The sequence below is a fragment of the Colobus angolensis genome, unplaced genomic scaffold (genome assembly GCF_000951035.1).
Source record: "Colobus angolensis palliatus isolate OR3802 unplaced genomic scaffold, Cang.pa_1.0 Scaffold12, whole genome shotgun sequence".
In the NCBI taxonomy this organism is placed as follows: Eukaryota; Metazoa; Chordata; class Mammalia; order Primates; family Cercopithecidae; genus Colobus; species Colobus angolensis.
In genome coordinates this window covers 9,238,279-9,262,260 of record NW_012113141.1, presented here as the reverse complement: position 1 = coordinate 9,262,260, position 23,982 = coordinate 9,238,279, and the positions used below count along the sequence as shown (strand labels likewise).

General features: G+C 41.6%; 1 protein-coding gene across 1 annotated transcript in view; it reads right to left on the bottom strand.

The window, feature by feature from the left end:
- LOC105502235 (chromosome unknown open reading frame, human C10orf11) overlaps positions 1-23,982 on the bottom strand; it is a 1,134,025-nt gene that overhangs the window by 819,766 nt on the left and 290,277 nt on the right. The window lies entirely within an intron of this gene.

Sequence of the window (23,982 nt, the reverse complement as noted above, 5' to 3'; positions counted from 1 at the left end):
TTGTTTATGTATCACCTGTCTCCTCTAATAAGAATACAAGATTCCCAAGGGTAAGGTCCCCACTGGCCTTAGGTACTACTTATTCTCAGCACTTCCAACTAGTCCAGTGTGTGTGTGGCATATAAGTGTCCAACAAATATCCGCAGAATGAATGGATAAGTGAGATTATGGTTTTGTACGGCTTTATAGATGAACAGGGTACCTTGAGATTATCTAACTTGCAACAACACACATTTTACATATGGAGGAAAAGGAAAACAAAGTCAACTCATCTGCCACTACAATTAACACACGGCATGGTGCTCTCTTCTCCTATTGGAATCAGGCACACTCTCAAACGACAGGCAAAGAAAACTCAAAACCTGAGGAAGAAAAATACTGTACAACAGAAGAATCATAAAAGTAAGGTGGACACAGATCAATGGTAGCCAAAAGGGATTACACGATACAATTCAGACTGGAATTGGTTTCAGAACTGCAGGAGTAAATTCATCCAAGACAAACCCAGTAGCAACAAATCCTTAAACAAAAAATAGGCCAGAAGAAAAGAAGCTCATTGGTTTAACACAGGCTTCATTTAACGTGACCCTAGAGGGTCAACCCTAACAAAGTGAGAACATACTTAAGACAGAGGTTCTGCTCCTAGCTGTTTCTAACTCTCCCTAGCTCAGTTGCTTAACATCTCTGGGTCTCATTTAGGAACAAACCAGCATGACCCAAAACTGTGTCATTAGTGTACACCTTCATGATGTCACCATACCAAGGTATACCACGTGTACTAATTACTGAATATTTTAACTTCAACAAATTGATGTTTAAAAGACATGTTGGCCAGGCACAGTGGCTCATGCTTGTAATCCCAGCACTTTGGGAGGCCAAGTTGGGAGGATCACGAGGTCAGGAGATCAAGACTATCCTGGCTAACGTGGTGAAACCCCATCTCTACTACAAATACAAAAAATTAGCCAGGCATGGTAGGGGGCACCTGTAGTCCTAGCTACTCGGGAGGCAGAGGCAGAAGAATGGCGTGAGCCTGGGAGGTGGGGCTTGCAGTGAGCCAAGATCATGCCACTGCACTCCAGCCTGGGCAACAGAGCAAGACTCCGTCTCAAAAAAAAAAAAAAAAAAAAAAAAGACACGTTATATCACTCCCACAATAGAAGCCAATCTCATTTGCCAATGACCAAACAGAATCATATGTCTAAGTATCACGAAAACAAAAAATTATTACTAAATGCCAAATAACTACTCCTTATTAGCTACTCTGAGCCTCAGTCCCAATCTTTGTGTGTGTGTGCGTGCGTGTGTGTGTGTGTGTGTGTATATATATAAAGAAAATACAGTAGGAAGATATTAAAGTGCAGCACCAAACTTGTTGTTCTCTCCTAGATTTAAACTAAAGGATTGAAAGAGAATTGGAAAGAGAAAAAACCCCTCATTGTGTAAGTCCATGCCAGCCCATGCCTTGCCTGCCTCTGGATGCACAGCCCACTTCAGGAACTACTGGTTTGAGCACACAATCTTGAAGGCCTCCACTAAAGTACTACCTAAGGTACTACCTCTCTGTGGGTGAAAATCAGTACGTGTGACCCGTTAACGCGAGGAGCCGTGGATTTAATAATGTTGATGGGTCTGAAAGGGGATGTCCTAAGAGTAAATGAGAAACAAAGATCACTGCAGGGTCTGGGGGTGGTAAGTGGAGGATAACGGTGATGGTGAGGACCATAGCAATAGCCACCAACATTTATTTGGTGCTTACCATGGGCAAGGGCCATACTAACTCTTTGAATCCTCCGAACCCTTCTTTGAGGTAGATACAATTATTCTCATTTTACAGACAACAAAACTGAAACTCTGCCAAGAAAACAAAGTTTATTTTGATTGAAGACAACTGAAATTATTTAAATTTCTCCCAAATATTTGTGTCCATGACTCACAGTAAGACACAGGAGGTTAAAAAAGTTTCTATATTTGACGGGTGTTTTTTTAAAACCAAAAAATCAATAATTTCATATGTTCAAAGAAATACATTTTACACTGAGTACTAATACACAAAATAAATACATATACACATGTATACATATATACACATAAACATATACAGATATATATGTATGCATATGTACATATACATACATATACATCTGTATAAATATATACCTGTGTGTGCATATGTATGCATACAGTTGACCCTTAAACAACATGGGGGTTAGGGGCACTGACCCTCCACAGCCAAAAATTCACATAAAACTTTTGGCTCCCCCAAAAGTGCTAATAGTCTACTATTGACCAGAGAAGCCTTACTGATAACATAAAGAGTAGGTTAGCACATTTTGTATGTTATATATATTATATACTGTATCCTTACAGTAAAGTAAGATAGAGAAAAGAAAAGGTTACTAAGGAAATCATGAGGAAGAAAATACATATTTACTATTCATGAAGTGAAAGTGGATCATTGTAAAGGACTTCATCCTCATTAGCTTTCCATTGAGTAGGCTGAGGAGGAAAAGGAAGGAGCGGGGGTTGGTCTTGCTGTCTCAGGGGCAGCAGTGTTGGGAAAAAATCCACATATAAGTGGATCCATGCAGTTCAAACCCATGTTGTTTAAGGGTTAACTGTATATGTATCTACCTGCATGTAATGTGTATGTATAATTCTGTATGTGTGTATATATACACATGCATATAAATGTACATATCTGATATAAAAGTTGCAATAACTAGTATTTGCCCTAATTATGTGCCATAATTAGATCTCTCAGTGGCTGTATTTTATTTTAAAAGATAGGAGTCTTATATTGAACATTATTGAACTCTGATATTTTCTATTCTGTCCTATTTTTTATAATGTTGGCTACAACCCACTAAATTGACTTTACAACTCAGGAATGGGGTGCATCTCCCAGCCTGAAAAACAGTGACTTAAAGGAACCATAATCATAATGGAGCAAGCACAGTGCCATCTCGAGCTAGATGATGGTCAGCATCTCATGCCATCTCCCCAGGTTGTAGAAATGAGAAGCACAGGGCCTGGCCCTAAATGTTTTCTTTTTTTTAATACGTAGAAATTTCTATAACTGGACTCCAAGTGTAATTATTAGGCAAAAGAATATATAATGAGTTCAGTTACACAGAGAAAATATAAGGAAAAATGAGTTTGATAGATGTCTAAATTTTTTCTTAAATCACTAAGAAGGCCAGGCATGGGGGCTTACACCTGTAATCCCAGCACTTTGGGAAGCCAAAGCAGGAGGATCACCTGAGATCAGGAGTTTAAGACCAGTCTGGCCAACATGGTGAAACCTCATCTCTAGTGAAAATACAAAAATTAGCCAGGTGTGGTGGTGTGCACCTGTAATCCCAGCTGCTCAGGAGGCTGAGGCAGGAGAATCACTTGAACCTGGGAGGCAGAGGTTGCAGTAAGCTGAGATCGTGCCACTGCACTCCAGCCTGAGCAACAAGAGCAAAACTCTGTCTCGAAAACAAACAAAAAAACCCCCCGCTAAACAACAATAAAAGCCTCTTACTTAAATATCTAAGTATGAAGATAAATAGCAAATGATAGCTCACAAATTTGAAGATGGTTGCCTGTGGAGAAAGGATTTAGACTAGCAGAGGGTGAGGCATGGCACTACTAGTTTTTTCTTTATTAGAAGCCTTAAGCATAACAATACTATTTGACTTTCTAAATGGTATTCTTGTTTTACTTTATTAAAAAATTGATTTAATTTTAAAAAATCAATCCTAATAGCGATCTGGTGTAGAAGAGGGGACACTCAATCGGGACTCTGAAAACCTACCATCTACACACTCAGCCTGGGACAGCTACTTGACTTCTTGGGGCTTTGCTTTCTTCTTAGGTAAAATGAAGGGCTAGATTCTGAAGCTTCCTCTACATCTAATTTTAGGACCCTATGACCCTAAAATATCTAACCATTTACAGATCATTTTAATGAAAGGATATGGCATTCCAAGATCACCCAAATGGTGAAAATTCACAATTTAGCACACAAAAAGTTAGACCAAAGCTAGTGGTCTCACCATCACAGTAACTTCAGTAATCCCAGTGTATCTCTTTAGGCGTAGCTACTCAATTGTGTTATTTCTTTTCCTCTCAATATGGCCCTTATCATGTTTCATAAATTATAATTTTATGTATCACATTATTTTTTGCTTGTTAACCATGTGCTTTTCTCCGAGTTTCTTTCCTTAGTGTTTTCAATGCAGAGGCAAAATTTATTTGAATAATACCATAATTAAATCTCTTAGCGGCTGTATTTTATTTTAGAAGATAGGAATTATATTCAACTTTTTTTATTGAACTGTCATTTTTATCTTAACTGTGGCTTAACCTCGTAATCTAATTATTTTTTCTAAACCTACTTTACAGCTAATAAAAGAAAGACATGAAAAATTAAATTACATAATAAAGCATGAAGCAAGTATAGCTATCATGAGACTCTCAGACTGAAAAACTAGCATGAACTAATTTATACTATTGAAGAGTTGTTTTTCCCCATATTAAAAAAGATTAAATAAAAAAATAAACCTCTTTAAATGGAATAATAAATCAGGCTACTCTAATTCCCATGGATATCTTCAGAACCAAGGTTAAATCATCATCACAGAATACCAACTTTTCAATCACGGTAGAAAGGAATCATCCTACAAGATCTACCCCTAAGATCTCTGTTTAAGGAAATTTATAAAAGAACACCTCCCTCTCCCTCCTCCTCTCACTTCCAACGCATTTAGTTTTCAACTCTAATATAATAAAAATTCTGTTTTCTTTCCTGTTTTCCCTGTGTTCTAATTGTTTCTGTCTTCCATAAAGGCCATGTCAAAATATAAGCTCCCCCCAAAAAATAGCACTCTCTACCCATGCACTCTGAAACATCTGCACAGATAACTATTTGAAAAATGATTTTTATGATGATGAAATAAAATGTATTCACAGTGGTAATTCTTTGGGGCCATGAGGAATTCATTAAACAATACCTCAACTCTAGAATCATGAAACCCTCTGACATATTTGTAAGAGCCTCTGCAAATAGGGACACCCATGCTACAAGTCAGCAGAAGCTACAAAAGTGTAAGTATGCCTCTCTAATTTACACTCAGATTTTCCAGAGTCCTGAACTAGAACTTCTGATCTCAGCAAAGACAGCAGATAATCCTTTCTTCATGGTAGTTTGAACTAAAACAATTTAAAATAGTTTTACGATTTACCCTTTAAGTGCAGTGAACCAAGACCACCAAACTAGTGGCAGGGAGAATTCAGTGAGTTGGAATTGTATTGTTTCAGTTGTTTAAACCAAACACCTCTGTCAGTCTGAAATTAAATTATTTTATGTAATGACCTCTTAACTAATGTTTGTGGAGCATTTACACTATATAAAACATGGCATGGCATTAGGTATGATTGGAGACACAGAAAGTGCTAAGCCTGCTCCTGCTCCCAAGAAATGTTCATCTAGCTGGTGGTGAGATGCCAATAGGAAAAGAAGCTGAACACAGTAACTTTACAGTGCAGAAACCTCCCAAACAAATACCTTAACCAAGCAGCTAAGGTTAACATTTCCAGTGAGAAGCCAGGCTAATATCATGTACCCCTTGAGACAAAGTGACACCTGTGTACTACTTTTCGCAAAACCTGTAACTCCAAACTCATCATGAAATAACACATCATATGAAACCCACGTTGAGGCACATTCTACAAAATACCTGGCCAGTATTTTCACTGTCAAGGTCATCATGGAAAAATAAAGAAAAGCTGAATTGTCACAGACCGGCAGAAACTAAGGAGACATGATAACTAAAAGCGGTGTGGTATTCTGGCCCCTGGATTCGTTGCTGGAACAGAAAAAGGACAGAAATGGAAAAACTCATGGAATCTGAATGAAGTCTGCAGTTTTAGTCAATAATATTGTTCCAATGTTTTCTTAAATTTGACAAATGGTGCCAGAGTGATAGGAATCAATAACACTAGGAGAAACTGAAATTAGGTTAGGTGAATTACAGGAATGCTCTGTACTATCCTTGCAACTTTTCTGTAAATCTAACATTATTCCAAAATAGAGTGTTCTTAAAGTTTATTTTTAAAAGAAATAGGAAGATATAGGTCACAGGGCACAAAGTTGCCATTATGTAGAATGACTAAGTCTAGAGGTCTAAAGTACAGCATGAGGACTATAGTTAATAATAAAAAAATTAAAAGATGCAAATTATGTTATGTGAATTTCACCCTGATTTTTTATGTATATGATGTGAATTTTGCCCCAATTTATATTATGCACACACACGGAGAGAGAGAAAAAGAGAGAGATGATGAATAAAAGAAGATGCCAATGAGTAACATGAGGGTATTAAAAAATCTACAGTTAGATTGCATCTTACAAAATTGACAATATGGGACCTTTTTCACCTATAAAACAGCATTGTCATATGATTTGACCTAACACACCTCTGTGGGCTTGGGAGGCGGAATGGTAACATGGAGCTTATGCTGGACATGACAGGAACTGACATAGCAAAGAGGACACATTCCAGGAGAAGGGAACAGTGTGAGCAGAGGTGGGGACGTGCACAATGTGGTCAGACATGGGAGAGAGACCTGCCTGTGCCTGCATTTCAGCAGGGAAGTGACAGAAGATATGCTGGCACGGGAAGGGCTTCAGGCAGGAAGACAGTTTAGGAATACAGAGGATCTGGGCTCTGAATCTGAATACACAACGAAGAGCCTGGCCCTCCCAGTGGCCAGGAAAGTCCCCTGGAAAGGACTGCAGTCTCTAAGGGACAGTGACACATCAAAGTGCCTCAATGGCCACATTTTCAGGCCCCGGGTCATCGTCTAGCATAATAGAAAGATGACCAAACTGCAAACTGGCAGATCTAAGTCCTGATTCTGGTTCTGCCACTAATGGGGTGAGAAACCCTAAACAAGTCCCATCCTTCTGTCTCCATCTCAGGTTTCTACCCTAAAGAGGAGTAGAAGATAAGTCGGTCTCCAAGGCCTCTTCCAGCTCTAAAACACTAACTCTGACGAGGAATGAAATATGTTTTCTGGCTCCTAGAAGCAACATGTGGTTCACTCAAGTAGAGAGAATGATGCAAGGTCCGTGAAAGCAAAAACACTGAGAATAAAAGGACTGTGTTTTTATACACAAGAGTCTATTCTTTTATGGTACATGTCTAGACCCCTCTAAATATTTAAACAACAATATCATACCAGTATGAGAGCTCTCTAAATCAGGCTCTGTGGTTAAGGAGGATATAGGAACAGATGTGATCTTATTAAGGCCCTAATGTAACTCAAAAACAATTTGTCATATCTGACGGGTATTGTTAAATTATGTCCACCTGCCAGAGGCAACCAGAGAAATTACCAACTGCCTTTACTCTAGTGCTACTCAAAATTCTCTAAAAAGCTCCCATAGATGTGTCCAGGATATGTATTTTTTAAAACAGTAACCTAATTGTCACCAACACATAACAGCCAATGTTTCACAATTCCTTTTCATGTATATTTTATTATGGGGCCCAACTGTTTCAACACCCTAGTGGTTCAACTTTAATGCAGCTCAGGAAACCCCCTAAGTAATATCACAAAATGCTTAACATCTGTGAAACTTGGGCCCAAAAATGTTCCAATTTTTTCTTTGAGTTGGGGGGAGCACTTGGGGGTGGGGTAAGCCGACCACGGTTTTCATTAACTACGATAGTGTTGTAGCTCACAGGTATTTTAAACACTTCTCAGGCAGGAAGAACATTTTGAGTTTACCTTCCTACATGCTCACAATTCTTTCAAACTACCATTGCCATGCTTGCTCAGAGTCAGTTTAAACATGAACCCATTTCCCTTCCCTTCTCTAAACATTTGCCTCATCTCTCCTTCTTGCATTACAATATTTTAATTAAGTGAAACAATGACAGAGAGAGGAGAAAAACGAAGTGTGAAGCATGTGGTGTATTTCCCAAGCTATTTCAAAACTTCTCAGAACTCTTTGGTCTCCAGAGGTGGTTGAAATATTCTTTATCCCATGAAGGAAAGGATAAAAAATTGATCTCCTCCAAACTTCAAATACTGCAGATTTCCACAAATGTAGACTGTAGGAAAGAAAGGCAGGCTTAGGAGTTACCAGACCAAACAGGAAGCAGTTCTCAGAGGACTCACAGCTCATCCCAGGCAACTCCATGGGCAGAGCGTGTACACAGAGCCGCTGGGAGAATAAACAGCGGCTCCACTTTTAAGCGATATCAAAGCAAATCTCAGAGAAATTGAACATGGAATCAAACCTCAGTAATTCGGATTAACTGGGGGGAAGGTCAGGTTGGATCAGGACAAAGCCCTGATGATAAAGTATTTTTTTTTTCTTCCACAAAGTACAACTACATTTATTTCAAGGTTCACCCAACCCATCCTTCCCACCTCATCTCTTACCACCCCCTCCCAGCTCCCTCGCTCCCTTGTGGGCAGCTCTTTCATCTCCACTCAGACCGTAATCTTCCCCATCCTTATGCTTCTGTTCATGATGCTCCCCTTTTGCCTGAAATTCCCCATCCCCCACTGCCTGCTTGGTAAATGCCTTCTCAATTTTCAAGACCCCACTCCAAATGTCACCTCCTAATCAGAATGAATAGCACTAATCGCATAACGTTTTTTGCATACCAATCATAGAGTAAAGCGGTTCTCACCTTGGCCAGGTGGTATTAAAGTCACCTGGAAAATATTTCCAAACAATCCCAATCCCTGTGCCTATCGCCAGTGATCTGATCAAGTTGGTCTGGGGTACTCCCTGGCCATTGGTATCCTTTTCACAAGTTCCCCAGGTGATCTCAATGTGCAGGCTGGGCTTTGAACTTTGTGTAGAGAACTTATCACACTGTTCAGAATGATTCACCTGTACCCCAAGAGCAGAGGGCCCTTGGCAAAGGCTTGCTGTAGGCAGGGATGGAGGACATGAGTCCTTCCAGAGGCTTCTGTAAGAAAAAGGAACTTCATATGATTTCAACATGTGGTTGTCCCCATGTGGCTTATCATGAGCCCACATCTATTTTTCATAGTGTGCCTCCCATCCACTCCCACAGCACACCTATTCAAGTGTTGGGGGAGGACCCACCACTGCAGCTCAACCTGACTTCCCATTATTTCCCCACACAGTAGGCTCTTTGCCACCTGGGTGGCCTCGCTCCTCCGTCTCCATCTTGTTGAACTGTCTGCCTTGTTCAAGGCCCACTGACCATTTCATCTCCTGAAGCCTTCCTTTGCCACTTCAACTCCCAAGGGTTTACCTTCCCACTCAATTTCCACTTAATTTAGCCCCTGTCCTCAGATGACTTGATTGGCTGACAATCTCATGATATGTGTATGAATAACTTTGACATGGAGAGAGCGAGGAATGTGCATCTTACAGAGGTTTTTACTTCCTGCCTATAATGCAAGTATCTTAGTCAGTTCAGGCTGTTAAAACAAAGCACCATACACTAGTGGCTCACAAACAACAGAAACGTATTTCTCATGATTCTGCAGGATGGAAGTTCTTGGTCAGGGTGCTGGCATGGCCCGATCCTGGTGTGAGCCCTCTTCTAGGTTGCTGATAAATGTCTTTGCATTCTGTCCTTACAGCGCTCTCAAGGATTCCTTTTATAACGGCACTAATCCCGTTGTTCATGAGAGCTCCACCCTCATGACCTAATCACCCCGCAAAAATCACCTCACCTCCTAAAACCATCACACTGGGGCTTAGGAGTTCAACACAGGAATTTGGGCGTACATAAACAAATAGTCCATAACAGGAAGGCTGGCTGTGCGGCAGGTGCTCTACATGTATTTGTTGATGGAACCCACCCAGAGGTGGCCCTCTTCTTTCTAGGCCAGGTTGCAGGACACCAAAAGGAAGATAACGATTAAGAACATGGTTGCTCTGAAAAATCTACCACATAAATGTCACACCAAATACGCTTGTGGAAGACAAAATTCTAAGATGACCCCATAACCCTTGCTCCCTGATCCTACTTCCATGTTTACGGAGATTGCATGCCAAAAGGGATTCTGCAGATAAAGGTTACCAACCAAGTAATAGCCTTAAGATATGCTGCTTAGCTGGGTGAGTGTAACCTAATCATGTGAGCCTTTTTTTTTTTTTAAGCAGTGGTTTTCTCTGGCTGGTAGCAGAAGGGTATGTCAGAGAGATCAGAAAGGTAAGGAGGAGTCAACATGAGAGAGAGTTGCTCATTTGAGATGGAGATGGGCATGTGGTCTGAGAATATGCCCTAGCCAACAGCCAGCAAGAAAACAGGGACCTCAGTCTTACAGCCAAAAGGAAGTGCATTCTGCTGACAACATGGCAGAGCCTGGAAGCAGGTTCTTCCCAGAGCCTCCACAAAGAAATACACAGGGGCTGACACCCTGATTCCAGCCTTGTGCTGTTTGCTATCTGTTTCCTATCTGATACTCTTTACCAGACAGGCTTGCTGAGTTTCCCAACCTACAGCTAGTAAACAGTGTTGTTTCATGCTGCTAAGCTTGTGGTAGTCTGTTACAGAGCAATCCCAAACCATCCCCACCCCACAAACTGGCCAAGTAAGAGATGTTCTTCTTCTGACTTAACAAACATACCTTAATATATGCTTATCCTGATTAATATATATTCCGTATATATATGAATGACTGGCTTCTAAAAGAGTAAACTGTACTATATCAATGCAATATACTCTTACTATGCCTCTTGAAGTGTCATAATGGCCCCCAAATTGAGTGCTATTCATGATACAGTCATTTATGAATTATTAGAAATTGAATCACAAATCAGGTCCTCTGTCTCAAGTGCTACTTACTAAGCACCAGTATTTGCCAAGTCTGTTGCTGATCAACAGATATTGAGATTCTTAGCTGAAGTGCTTTGAGCCTGATATCTGAAGAATACACAGCCAGGAACATGGTACAGTTTCCACCTCTCTACATAGGGATAAGGGGGCCTGAGTGCTCATGGCAATTTCTTAGGAAGCCAATGAATCCAGCACTTCTTAGTGGCCCCTGTTACCTGGAGATGGGGAAGAGACAGGTGGTTACAGAGAGGCCCTGGGTAAAGCATTATCTACATTCACTTTCCTGGTATCTCCCTACATCTAGACATCACACAGGGCTGCACAAGAAGTCAGCCTCAACTGCCTGAGACAGAGAGCCACAACCGCCCAGCCCCACCAGCCTGTGATGACTGGTGATGTCGCAAGCAGACACCTGCATTCCCAGCAGCCATTCCCCAACCCCGGAAAGACGTCACCTGTCGGGCCGCTGCCCCTCAGCTGCCGGCCCCTGTCTGTCTGCGTCAGCATTTGTCTGAACATCGCACCTCCATCATCTACAGGGGAAATTGATGTCGACAGCATGAGAGAGGAATGTAACTACAGCCTATTCTAAAAGCATGCATTTATTTTATTTTATTTCAGAAATGTATGCATTATGTATGGCTGTACATAAACGTTTTTATAGAGCCTCTTAAATGATTTACCATGAGGTATGTGTTGATTATAATCTCTGCTTATTTAAGAGAGCCTTATTTACCCCCATAGTATTTAATACATTGAGACATGTTTCAACCAACAGTGACACCAGTAAACAAAAGTTACTGATCTACCTCATGAGTTATAAAACTTGTAACATGCTGTAAATAGCTCTGTCATTTTATTTCGCATATTGCATTGTGTGCGCTGCCTTATTTATCTAGTGGTAAATCTTTATGTATCAAAAATGCTACAGAAGGCACAACAGATAAATTACCGACAGACACTAACATCTGACTAGTTAATCAAACAAATAGGACATGTAACAAAGAGAAAAGCTATAAATATTGACAACAAGCTGCTTCAGTCACAAAAACATTCAATACTTCAGTTCTCAAGTGTGAGTTTTATATCAGTCCCCTGGAAACAGTTTGTATCCTCCAATAAATTTTTACAGTTGATTCACCTGCCTGATACCCCTCAGCCATTTCCTTCAGAAGCTGTCAAACCCGCCAACGATAATATATGGCCCGACCAACAAGAACAGCTGTAGCCATTCTCTCCGCAGGTTCTTGCACCCTGTTCTGCATAAAATAATACATCAAGATTAATTGATTTCCCGTCAGTCTCACAGAACAGAAAATTAATTTTCATGTAGCTATTTTCCCCAGCATATGAATTTTGTACATGGCAAGTAATTTAAGTTTTTAATTATTCATGAGCAAGGAGGGGGTGGGGAGAAACATGATAAAGTAAGCTTGCAAAAACCCCAAGGCCAATCTCTGGGCCTGGGTTTGTGCTAAGGCAACAATAGCATTCGCTAATGCCCATATAAATAATATATGTATTAACATACATCTTAGTACAACACCAATTTCTCTCACTCTGACCTGAGACTACCAGGTCACCCTGCGGTACTTTGTCAAAGTCGCTGCACTGGCTACATGTGACATGCTGTGGGAAAACACAGAACATGTCAGCCATATTGAGGTGACCTCCGCCTGCCTCTCGCGGCGGCCACACAGTCCAGGCCTGATAGGAGGTAATTTAACGGTCAGTGTGTGAGTGGGACCAAGCAAAAGTTGCTAATCAGCCAGGTGCTACCTCAGCAAGTCTTCCATTTGCAGGTGCCACTGACTTGTGAACGAGAAAAATGTAACCAGAAAATAGAAAGAGATCGTTTGACTCACTCCGGCCCCATCCTTCACAGACTCTCGGCAGACCAGCTCGAGAAAAACTGTCTCCTCAGGAAGGGAAAAACCACAACGTGAGCACCTCTGGCAATCAAGCATATTTGCTAAAACGCAGACAAAAATGCTCCCACAGTGCCTCCTTAGAAATTTCATTGGCATACTTCATATAAACTGCAAGACAGGCAAACGTGGGGCGCTTGCCTCGAGTCGTGGAACTTGATTTAACCCCATTTAAGACCAAACCTAAACTTAGCATCTCACACGGCACTCTTGGGCATGGAGGAATCAGCCACCTAAGTCAAGGCGTTTTGGTCATTGATTATTTATCAATGATGTCTTCTGCTCTGAATGTTAAGATTTCATGCAAAATTGGGAGATAATTATAAACAATTGGTCTTTCCCCAGTTACACAATTAGACTGCACTATCACTGGTTAAGAATGAGAGAAAGCATATGATCAAATCACCAAACTTACATGGGACAAGGAGAGTCCAATAGTGAGGCAGGGAGAGGAGAGGCCTCCGTGAAACCAAAGACTAGTAGAGAGAGAATGTGACTCAGTTCCTCTGAAAGGAGAGACTGCCTTGGATGACCTGAAGCCACAGCTGATTTGGGGCCAGCGCCAGCCCCATCAAAGGCCCCACCAGCAGAGGGAGCACCTTGGTAAGGAGGAGACAAGGAGAAGTTCAAAAACAAACATGAAAGGAACTCAAAAAAAACAAGAAGAAGAAGAAGAAGAATTTTTACCCCAGGGGGTTGGGAGGCAGGGACTCTTGGATGGGGGAAGGGGCTGCGTTTGATGAATCTGATGAAATATTAATAAGGACACAAAAGTGGAAGTTTCTATGAATGTCGTTTCTTGACAGCTTGTAAAAATGGCCACTCTAACCAAAACCAGAGAGAAATCAGGAAATTGCTTCTCTCCTTAGAGTTAGCCATGCCTCACCCTGGAGGCTGGAGCAAAACTGTGCTTCCAGTGTTTCCATCATAAAACCTGTTTCTCAGTAACCGGTGAAACCTGTGAAAACTCACTTCACCCAGAAATTTGGCACTAGTGCAGCAGTGAGGACTATAGGTTCTCTTAAGACTGTTCCAGAACAGGGCTTCAGGATTAAATTTCTATTACCATGATGGCTCCAGACTAAGGGGCAACATGATACATCAGGTCAAGCAGCTAATTATCAGCACCGAAGAACAGCTAGCCAACTTAGGCTGAGTTAAGATTAAAAGCAGGGAGGCGTGCTCAATTGTTTCATGTGGTGTATTTGTGAAGGGAGAGTCAATGAGGTTTGCTAAAGTCTTTGTATCTCTTGGTTTAAAAACAAAATAAAACAGGATGAGGAAATTAAATATAGCATTGATACCCCAACAACAAAGGCCTTGCTCAACCACTGCCAAACCAACCCAGATCATGGTGCTGCAACTTGCCCCCATGCCAAGAAACATGCCCAGGCCCTCTCAGACTGCTGCAGATACCCACAGCCACATTCCTGGGATGGCCCAACATTCCTGCCACGGTGACAGGGTGAAAACACAAGGCTCAGGGAATGCCAGGGAAACTTTCAGCTAATTGTTTCTCATTGCTGAGCATATCTGACGTACTCCTTACTTTGCTGAGAGAGTTTTGCCATCCTGGTTGATTAGAAAGGGTTGACAAAGCAAAGCACCAAAGAACAGCTTATGCCCTCAGGACTCTGAGCTTTAAGAAGGCAATTTAGGGAGCTGATCCAAGGAATCAACACTGGCAATCAGGTGGTATTTGAGGCATGTGTGTGTACGTGTGCATGCGTGTGCGTGCATGTGTGCATGTGTATACAAAGGAAGGGAGACAACATGGGGTTCCAGGAAAACCTTAAGAATTTGGAATGGCCCTAACCTCCAAATCAGCCATGTTCCCCATCCCAGCCCTGCCTCCCCCACTCTACTAAATAGCTAAATAGCTGGCAGTTGGCGTCTGCATGGCAACAAACGTGCGTTTGGTTTATACCTGTTTGTAGTTTTTCTTCATCTGATATTGAAGGGGGAGGTTTGCTTTATCTTGTTTTGAAAATAATCCTATCAAGAACATAAATGAACTCATTATGCACACCATAAAAAATATATATATATATATATAGATGTGCTGGCAATTCTGTAACTAAAACGTAAAAAACTTCTTAAAGCCCACGCTGCTGCTGGCATAGCTTAAAGGTCTTTGTTTCTGTAAATTCAATTGAGTGTTTCTATTTCTAAGTCTGGCAAGAGGTTCTAATTATTGTTAGAAGCCTAATTAGCATTTAGTATTACATTACAACAACTGCAGCAAAATTGTACCCATTCTCCAATAAACAGTATTCACAGTATGCAATCAAGCCTCTGTACCGAGCAATGAGAATTAATAGCACCGCACGACAATGGTAAATCCTCCGTCTCCCGCTGTGTGTGTTTAATAATTTTTCACTCCTTCCAGATTGTTCCCATCAAGCACAATTCCCAAGGTCCTAATCAACCACCCTCCCCATCAATACTACACAGAGATCTGAGCACTGAAAATTATCTGCAATTTCAAAAAGTGCTTTGTTGCATTATTAGGCCACTGACCTAAGAGGTAATGGGTAAATAGTTTCTGAAAAATGTCCAAAGCACAACATAAATTAAAGCTTATAGTCTTGCCTGCTGTTCTCACCATAGCTATAACTGCAACCTATTATGGTTTTTACACAATATTCCTAACTATAATTTTACACCATAATATTGGTGCAAAGCGCCAAATGTTCCGCTTTCACGTGCCTTCATTTACTAAACGAGGAGAGTGTGGGAAAGAAGCTGATGCATCCCATCCTTTAGAATTTCTTCTGTCCCCATCCTCCTCTCACTATCTTACCCTTTTGCCTAGCTCCCACCCCCAACACACACAAAAAAAGTTCATAATTAAAGTGTCGGCATCTTACAGTGGACAGATATAAAAAAAAAAATTATACGTAACGGTATGTGTCTGACTCTCTGTGTCTCACACATGATCTTTAGGTAAAATGAGTTAGGATATGCTGCTTCTGAGATGACTCGAGTGGACTCATGACTATCTTGTTGAGAGGGTAGCTCATAGTGGCTTCTGTTGTCTGCTGGCTGGTGATGACTATTAACAGTGTCACACAAACCCAAGGCCTGAGTAGGAACAACTCATTTCAACAATCTGAAACATGTACTCTGGTCTAATGAAGAGAAGTTTGACCATGGAAAACAGAACCCAGAGCCTCAAATCACCACAGAACACAGGAGCAAGCTGCCTCCAGCATGGCTAGGTAGAAGGCAGTGCACAGGACAGCACAGCAGTCCCCACTGAGAATATCCCTCAGTACTAATCCAGGAGTTTAGGCTGAATGTGATGTTTTTGTTGCTGATTGTTAGTTTGTTTGTTTGTTTTTCATGGAAGCAAAAATAAAAAGAATTTCTGACTCAACTCAACTCAACCTAACCAAAAAAACATGTAAGGTCATTCCCTGAGCAAAGCTGGCTGCCAGATTATGCTGTGGTCTGCCACCCTCTACTTTTCATTTTGCCATTATACATCAACACCCCCAAAACAAAATATTTTTATAACATTGGTAGATTAATGCCATCAATTTCTCAGGACTTGACTTTCTGAATAATATACCAAGTTTCTTCCAAGGTCATTAAAATACCCTACTGCACTCCTCAGTCATATAGTCACTTAGTAATCCATTCAATAAATGTTTATTGAGTACCTGCTATTGTTGCAGGTACTTGGGATACACTGGTGAACACGGAGGACAAAGATCACTGCTCTTGTGAGCATATATTTCAGCGTGAGGTAGCCAGACAATCTACAGTCGTCCTCATGAATGAGTAAATTAGAGCAAATGCTGAAAGGTGATGGTGGTAAGGGGTAGTGGCACTGGAAGGAGAAAAAGTAGAGCAGCATGAGAGGATCAGGAGCATCACAGAAGGACAGGCTGCAGTGTTAAATCGAGCAATGAGGGTGGGCCTCTATAAGAATGTGGAATCTGAGCAAATAACTAAAAACAAAAATGCTTGGTACATGTCTTTAAACTCTTCAATTTTTTTCTCCCAATCCTGGGCACTCCCTCCATCCTATTTTCTGATACCACAGCCTGCTGGGCTTGTCAGCATATGCTGAGTGGACAGGACTCCCTGCAGGATGGCAGGTGCCACAGAGGGGAATCCAGGTCTGCCCTGTCCCCTGCAGCTAGCATTGTGCCTAGCAAAGAGGAGGTACTCAATAAACATTCACAGAGTAAATGAACACACGCATGAATCCATGGTAACTCATGTATTTATTTTCAAAATCCCAAATAATTCCTTATATATTGATATAATTAAGAGTAACAAATTCTTAGAGCTTAAAGGAAATGAAAGGTCTAGTCTAAACAGGACGGACTGAGACCTAGAGAGGAAGTGATATTTCCAGACTAGAGTCCAATTCTCCTGAATACTCACCCTGTGACTTTTCACTCTTCCCCAGAGGCTAAACATGGCAGGGGATGTCAGGGGTTGACAACTCGGCTTCGTCCCTCCATGGTGGCCCTGGTGGTTGTTTTCTCTATGCCCATGTGTGTGATTTCATTCTCTCTCTCAATAACTACTGGATATTTTCTCTCTTTTGACTCAGCTCTATTATTGTTTAATTTTTTCTTGCGTATCCAAGTTCATATCATCTTGGCAAACCAAATATAACACTTGAAGCAAGCAGGAGAGTTAGAAGACCACAGAACTCTCCAGCCCTGGGCAGTCAGATGGCAACAGAAGAAATGGCCTATCCATCTTGGGCTCCTCATCTAACACGCAAATCCAATAACCATCTCCCTTGTGTTTCCTACGCAGCAGAAACAGCTGGATGAGGCCCAAGCAAAGGTAAGAATCTTGAAAGGAAAGGGCTTGAGAAGCCTCCTTCCCAAAGAAAACTTCTCTATTTCCAAGTAGGCTACTACCATAAAGGTCCATTTCTGCACCTCCTTTAGGCCTCATGATTCATCCTCCACTTTAGAAAGACAAATTCAATGGTATGCAGAGAACTGTCATTATCCCCAATATCTTTATCCCCCAACCCACTCCAACCCTACTTAAAGATACAAGACCTTAAAAGATGTGTCTGTCTCATGAGGGAAAACTGCTTCCCTTCTCTCTGCTAACTCCCGAGGAGAGGGTTCCCTTCCCCTTCCTTCCCCTTCCAGCAATGGCATGGCAAGAAGAAGCAAACTTCAAGGTAAGAAACGAACACATGATCCTTCATTCTGCCTCTATCACAGGCCACATTATCATCTCAATAAGAAGTCCCACTCATTTTTGTTTGCTCTGTATGGGGAAAAATGTCAACCTGTGGCATTCATATAGAAAGGCCGGAGAGTTTGCTCATGAAGTTAGGGCAAGGATATAAAGGGCATGTTTACAGGACGACAACAGCTTACCTTTTGCAGACAGATAAGCATGACAAATATGACAGTGGCAAACATGAACCATACAAATCCCTTCCCTATTCTCACTCAAACCACAGAAAATTACTCAACCTAACTGGCCTTTCTCGGATGATAAAACACAGGAATCAATTCAGAATAATAGTAATCACAATAATGGGAGTCACCAATGATGCAGAGCTCACCATTGTGCTAAGTGCTTTCTATGCATGCTCTCTTTGATGCTGGGAACTTGGCAGAGGCCTGGTCATCGCTGTCATACTAACACATGGGACACAAGCAGTTCATCATTACATAGCCCACCTATTCATTTTCATCCACCCCTAAGACATCCTTACACTGAAATTTGAGACCACTGGATTACTATGAAAACTGGTCTATATCTAAGGTGATCTTTGGGCTTATGATTCAGTAAGTATGGGGCTTGTCCTTAAATTTGGAGCCATGAACCTTTAGCTTCCCAGTGCATTTCTGTATTGCCAGCAATATACTCTCAGGCCTGAGCAAGAAGACTGCTTGCCTGGACCTTCCTCAACCTTTTTCAGCTCAGCTTTTTTCCACATGCTCCTCCTTATGGGATAAGAAGTCCGCAGGGCCCAGGAGCATGCCACAGTGTGCCCTCCACCTTCTAAGTTCCACTGTGGGTATCCAGAACTCTATAAAAGTAAGCCATCCTACAAAAGTCAACCAATATGTGCAATTCTAGTCCCGAGGGATGGCTGTTCGTGATGAGTTGTGGACAAATAGGCAGTCTGGACATGCAGGCTGTGGTGCAACCCATCCAGGCACATGTGCAATGAGGATACTCAGCACATAAGAGAGGGCTAGGGCTGCACAGAGAAGGGGCATGGTCAAGAACCCAGGGGAGGCTCTCACCATGCTGCCACATTCCAGCTCCCCAAGGGAATGGAGAATTCTAAATTGCAATTGACTTCCAACTCATTAACAAAAGTATATCTGTCATGATAAAAGAACAGAGCATATTTTATTCAGCATTTGTTAGTTTGGCTTATAAATACTTAGGCATATGGTATGGGGGCTTCCATTTGTACTCTTACCCAAGAATCTGCAAATGTTAGGGGAGAGCATGAACCTTGCTCCGGGATTCCTGCCCATGGTTTGGTCTTCCACATCAATTGATGCTTCCTTTCCAAACATAGGCATGCCTCCCTGTAAGCACACCCAGTTGTTAAGTATCCAGATTTACACCAAAGCCACATTTGAGAATTGGTGCTCCATCTACTAAAAGATTCCACTATTCAGCAAATTCCCCTGATGCATTTGGTTGACCCAACTGATAAAAATTTATTACACACACAAAAAAATCTCACAAATTCATCTTTCCATAGGTAATGTAAAAGTGTTAGGGGAAAAAACTTAAATAATTTTCCCTCTACTATTATTTCATTTAACAAATAGTCACTATAAAAAAAGAAATTAGAAAATGTAGATAATCCAAAGGAATAATATAAAAATCATCTTCTATAGCATTTGGCAAAATGAGCCCTGTTAGGATTTAATGCATATACTTCGGATTTTTTCAATGTCATTAGGCAAATGTAAAAAGACAAAGCTATAGGTGGTTGATATTTTAAGAATTCTGTTATACTATGACCACAAACAATTATTCAGGGCCACCCATGTGCCAGGCCCTGTGAAGTCCAAGATTAGCCAGACATCATTTCTGTCGTATCAGTTTGTGCTAGAGTTGAAGAAACCAACGTGTCAATCAGCAATTACTTTGCAATATGAAACATGCCTTGCCAAGAATCTACGGAAAGGACTATAGAGGACTTTATGGTGAATCCAGAGATGGGAATGACTTCTTCTTCCTGGGGCATGACTTCAAGGTTTTGTCAACACTAAAATTTCAGACTCTGGGCTCCCTAATCTCATTCAACAAACATTTATTGAACACTTATTGTAGGCCAGGCACTATCTTAAGCACTGGGCATATAGTGATGAGAAAGACAAAGTTCTACCTTATGGAGTTTACACAGACAAACACATTTACAGATAAACAGTTAAAACAGTGCCATACTTTTCCCTTGGCATAATGATACACAGGAAGTGCTAAAAAAAAACAGAGATGGGTGTTGAATGAATAAAGGAACCAAAGGTGCATGATGACTTCACTTCTTTGCATTTCCATTTCAAAGACAGGTGTTGTCCTTGAAGTTACCGTATCAGACAGTTGTGAAGTTTCAAAACACAACCTGGTATGTCTGCTCTGTTTCACTTAAAAAATATGAATCCAATAGGCTTAATCCAAAATCTCTAGCTCTGAATTGGGTTACCATGTGTTGCATTTGATTTGTATTTCCATCAGTATCAACCCAAGCATCCTCATATAGACACCAGCAATGTATATGATTTATAGCAAGTCAGTCAAGGTAAAGCCTATAGCTTCCCTTCACATTTTGACGTTATCAGATTACTTCAGAAGCTGGCAGCAGCCACCATAAGTAACAAGCTGTCAGTGTAAATAAATCACTCTCTCAAAAATAACTGCTAAAAAGTATAGATTAGTATGAGCAAAGGTGGGCTTAGCCTTAAAAAATTCCCCTTCCCAAATCTCCTATGTATTTAATTTTATATAGAAAAAATAAAATAATTCATTTTCTTTCTTCAACAAAAAAAAAGTTTCAAGGCTTAAGATCCATATAAAAAACTCAAGGTGCCAAAGGAAATTTTGTGGCTCTTGTGCATAATTCATCAGACAATCAATTTGTGATGACCTAAAAAAAACCCAGGGTGTGGGGAGCAATCAGCAGGTTCTATGAAGAGCGACCCAGGCCAGGCCAACTTAATTTCCTTCAATGATGGAGTGACAGGAAGTGGTATGAGAGAAAAGCAATAGATACAATCCATCCAGACTGTAGCAGTCCTGTTTGTCTGGTCTCATATGATGCACTCATCAATAAGGTGGAAAATCTGACCTTAAAAGTTCTCAGAGTGCTAGAGCACCCCGCTCAGAATAGGATCTCCAGTGTCTGTGCACCATCGGGGGTCAGGAGGGACAGGTCAGTCACCATACTGAAGAGGTGAATGGTGGGGTTGTGGCCATTGTGCATCTGCTGATCTGTGCTGAGATATACTGAGATCTACATGAACAAGAGAAAGTCAGTGCTCTATAGAGCAACTTGAGTCCATATCATACCACCCAAAAAGACAAAGAAACATGTCACTAAATTCGGACATCACCAAAAATGGTCACAGTGGCTTTCAGGCAGAATACAAAAGGGAATTTTTAGTGGTGTGTTATAAAAGAATGGCACTAGGAAGCATTAAAAACAGCCAGAGTCGGCCGGGCACGGTGGCTCAAGCCTGTAATCCCAGCACTTTGGGAGGCCGAGACAAGTGGATCATGAGATCAGGAGATCGAGACCATCCTGGCTAACATGGTGAAACCCCGTCTCTACTAAAAAATACAAAAAAAAACTAGCCGGGCGAGGTGGCGCGCGCCTGTAGTCCCAGCTACTCGGGAGGCTGAGGCAGAAGAATGGCGTAAACCTGGGAGGCGGAGCTTGCAGGGAGCTGAGATCTGGCCACTGCACCCCAGCCTGGGCGACAGAGCGAGACTCCGTCTCAAAAAAAAAAAAAGAAAAACAGCCAGAGTCCAGGTGTGGTGGCTCATACCTGTAATACCAACACTTTAAGAGGCTGAGCAAGAGGTAGGGGTGGTGGAGATCTCTTGAGCCCAGCAGTTCACATGGAGAGACTCCTTCTCTACAAATAAAAATTTAAAAACTAGCCATGGTGGTGTGCACATGTAGTCCCAGTTACTTGGGAGGCTGAGGTGAGAGGATTGCTTTAGCAAAGGAGTTCCAGGCTATAGTGAGCTATGATCATGCTACTGCACTCTAGCCTTGAGTGACTAAGTGAGACTCTGTTTCTTTAAATAACAACAACAACAACAAAAACAACAACAAAACCCAGCCAGATGTAGAAGATGTCGGAATCATCCTACCACTGTTTGGTGTGGGTCAACATATAGTGTCCTGTCCTTGTTCCATCATGATTTGAAGTTAATACCGCACAGGTACACAAACTCCCTCACCTTAGTATTTTCATGATTTCATTTCTTTGCCTGCCCTTCCCACCCTTTCATACACATACCCTTCCCACCCCAAGAAACTAAACTCTCTAGGTTTCAGCAGTCACATTTGAATTATTAAGGGTGATTGAGTAATTACAGAATCTACTAGCTTATACCAAGAGTTCCCATCTCAGGATGCCCCCTGCCAGGTCTAGATAAAATGGCCAAATATGCTCACGTTGTCCAAAAGAAAGATCAGGAACTCCTGAGAGGACAATGAAGGATGAAGCTGGCGATTCAGTGACAAATCTGTCTTCTTTGGGGACTAGGCCCTACTGTGCCAGTGCACCAACAAATGAACCTTCCTTCTGATTTCAATGGACACACAGAACTCCCTGGCTTTCCCTAGTTAACTAATAAAATATAAACACATTCACTCATTCATTAGCTAATTCAGTAAGATTCACTATTTATATGCCCGCATATCTGCTGACTGTCCTCCCTTCACGGCAGCTTCCTATCTGGTGAGGGAGACAACTGCATGAGTTGTTATAAAATATAACCAGTCTTACCACGTGGCAAGAGAGAGGGCTAGGGGAGTGAGACTTAATGGGGAAATCAGGAAAGCCTTCCCAGAGAAAGCAGCCTTTTAGCTTAGATCTGAAGGTGATGAGCAGGAGGCTGATAGAAGGATATGTGCAGAGGCACAGAGGAGAGAAGGTGGGCAGGACTGAGACATGGTGAGAGGGGCTCAGCATGGCTGCTGTGCCACGGACAGGGGGAGACCGCCATCCTTGCCTCACACACACACAGACCAACTTATCCATCTACCCAAAAGTATACACTCAACCCCCATTAGCCACCATCCCATTAAGTCCCTTTCTCCACACAAGCTTTAAGCCTCCCAGGCCCAGAAGCACAGCACATCCACCTGCATATTAGAACACCTGAAACTCACCCTTTTGTAAGGCTCAGATCAAGTTCACAGTTCCCATCGCATTGCCTCCTCCCCAGTGCTCCCTCTCTTCTGAGCTAACCTAGTACCTGCATCCTGATCCACAGAGTATTTCAGTCTTCTTCATTTATGAACTTCCACCATTCATTCAAGTTTCAGTTGTGTCTCTTCTGCCCTTCTTGAGGATGTGGACCACGTTTTCCAGTGTCCACTACCTCTGTATCGGCACCTTTCTCACACACACACACACAGAGCCACGTATCAAGCACAGAACTAAGCGCATGATAAATGTTCAAGGGCGACATCATTTTGTAATGACAGCCCATTTCGTAAGGTTACAATCCCTACCATTTTTCAATATAATGCACTCATCACTGTTGGTCTGGGTTATTGTTATTTGGGGTTCTCTTTTCTACTGTAGCTAGAGATGCTGTGTGTTTAGGAGGAAGATTATGCAGTTTGGTGTCATGGAAAAAAGCACACGCTTTGCAGTCAAACTAACATTTCTATCCTCATTTCACTGATTGCTGGCTGTGTGTCTTCTGGCAAATTTTGGAACCTCTCTAAACCTCAGTTTCCTCATATGTGAAATTGGGATCATAATATCCCCCAGAGGGTTATTATGAAAACTAAATGAAATAATGAATAATTCAGTGCCTGGCTAAACGTAGCCACTCAAAAAAAAATGTTTTCTTTCCCCTTTTCCCTTTATTAAGGGTAAAAAAATCAAAGATGGCCTGAATGCAAATTTGAGTCAAATAATTTCCCAAAATCAGGTAACTCCAGGAAACAAGGCCATCTATGAAGCAAACTAAAAGACACAGCTTCTTACAGATATTAGCATTTTTAGTGGAGACAG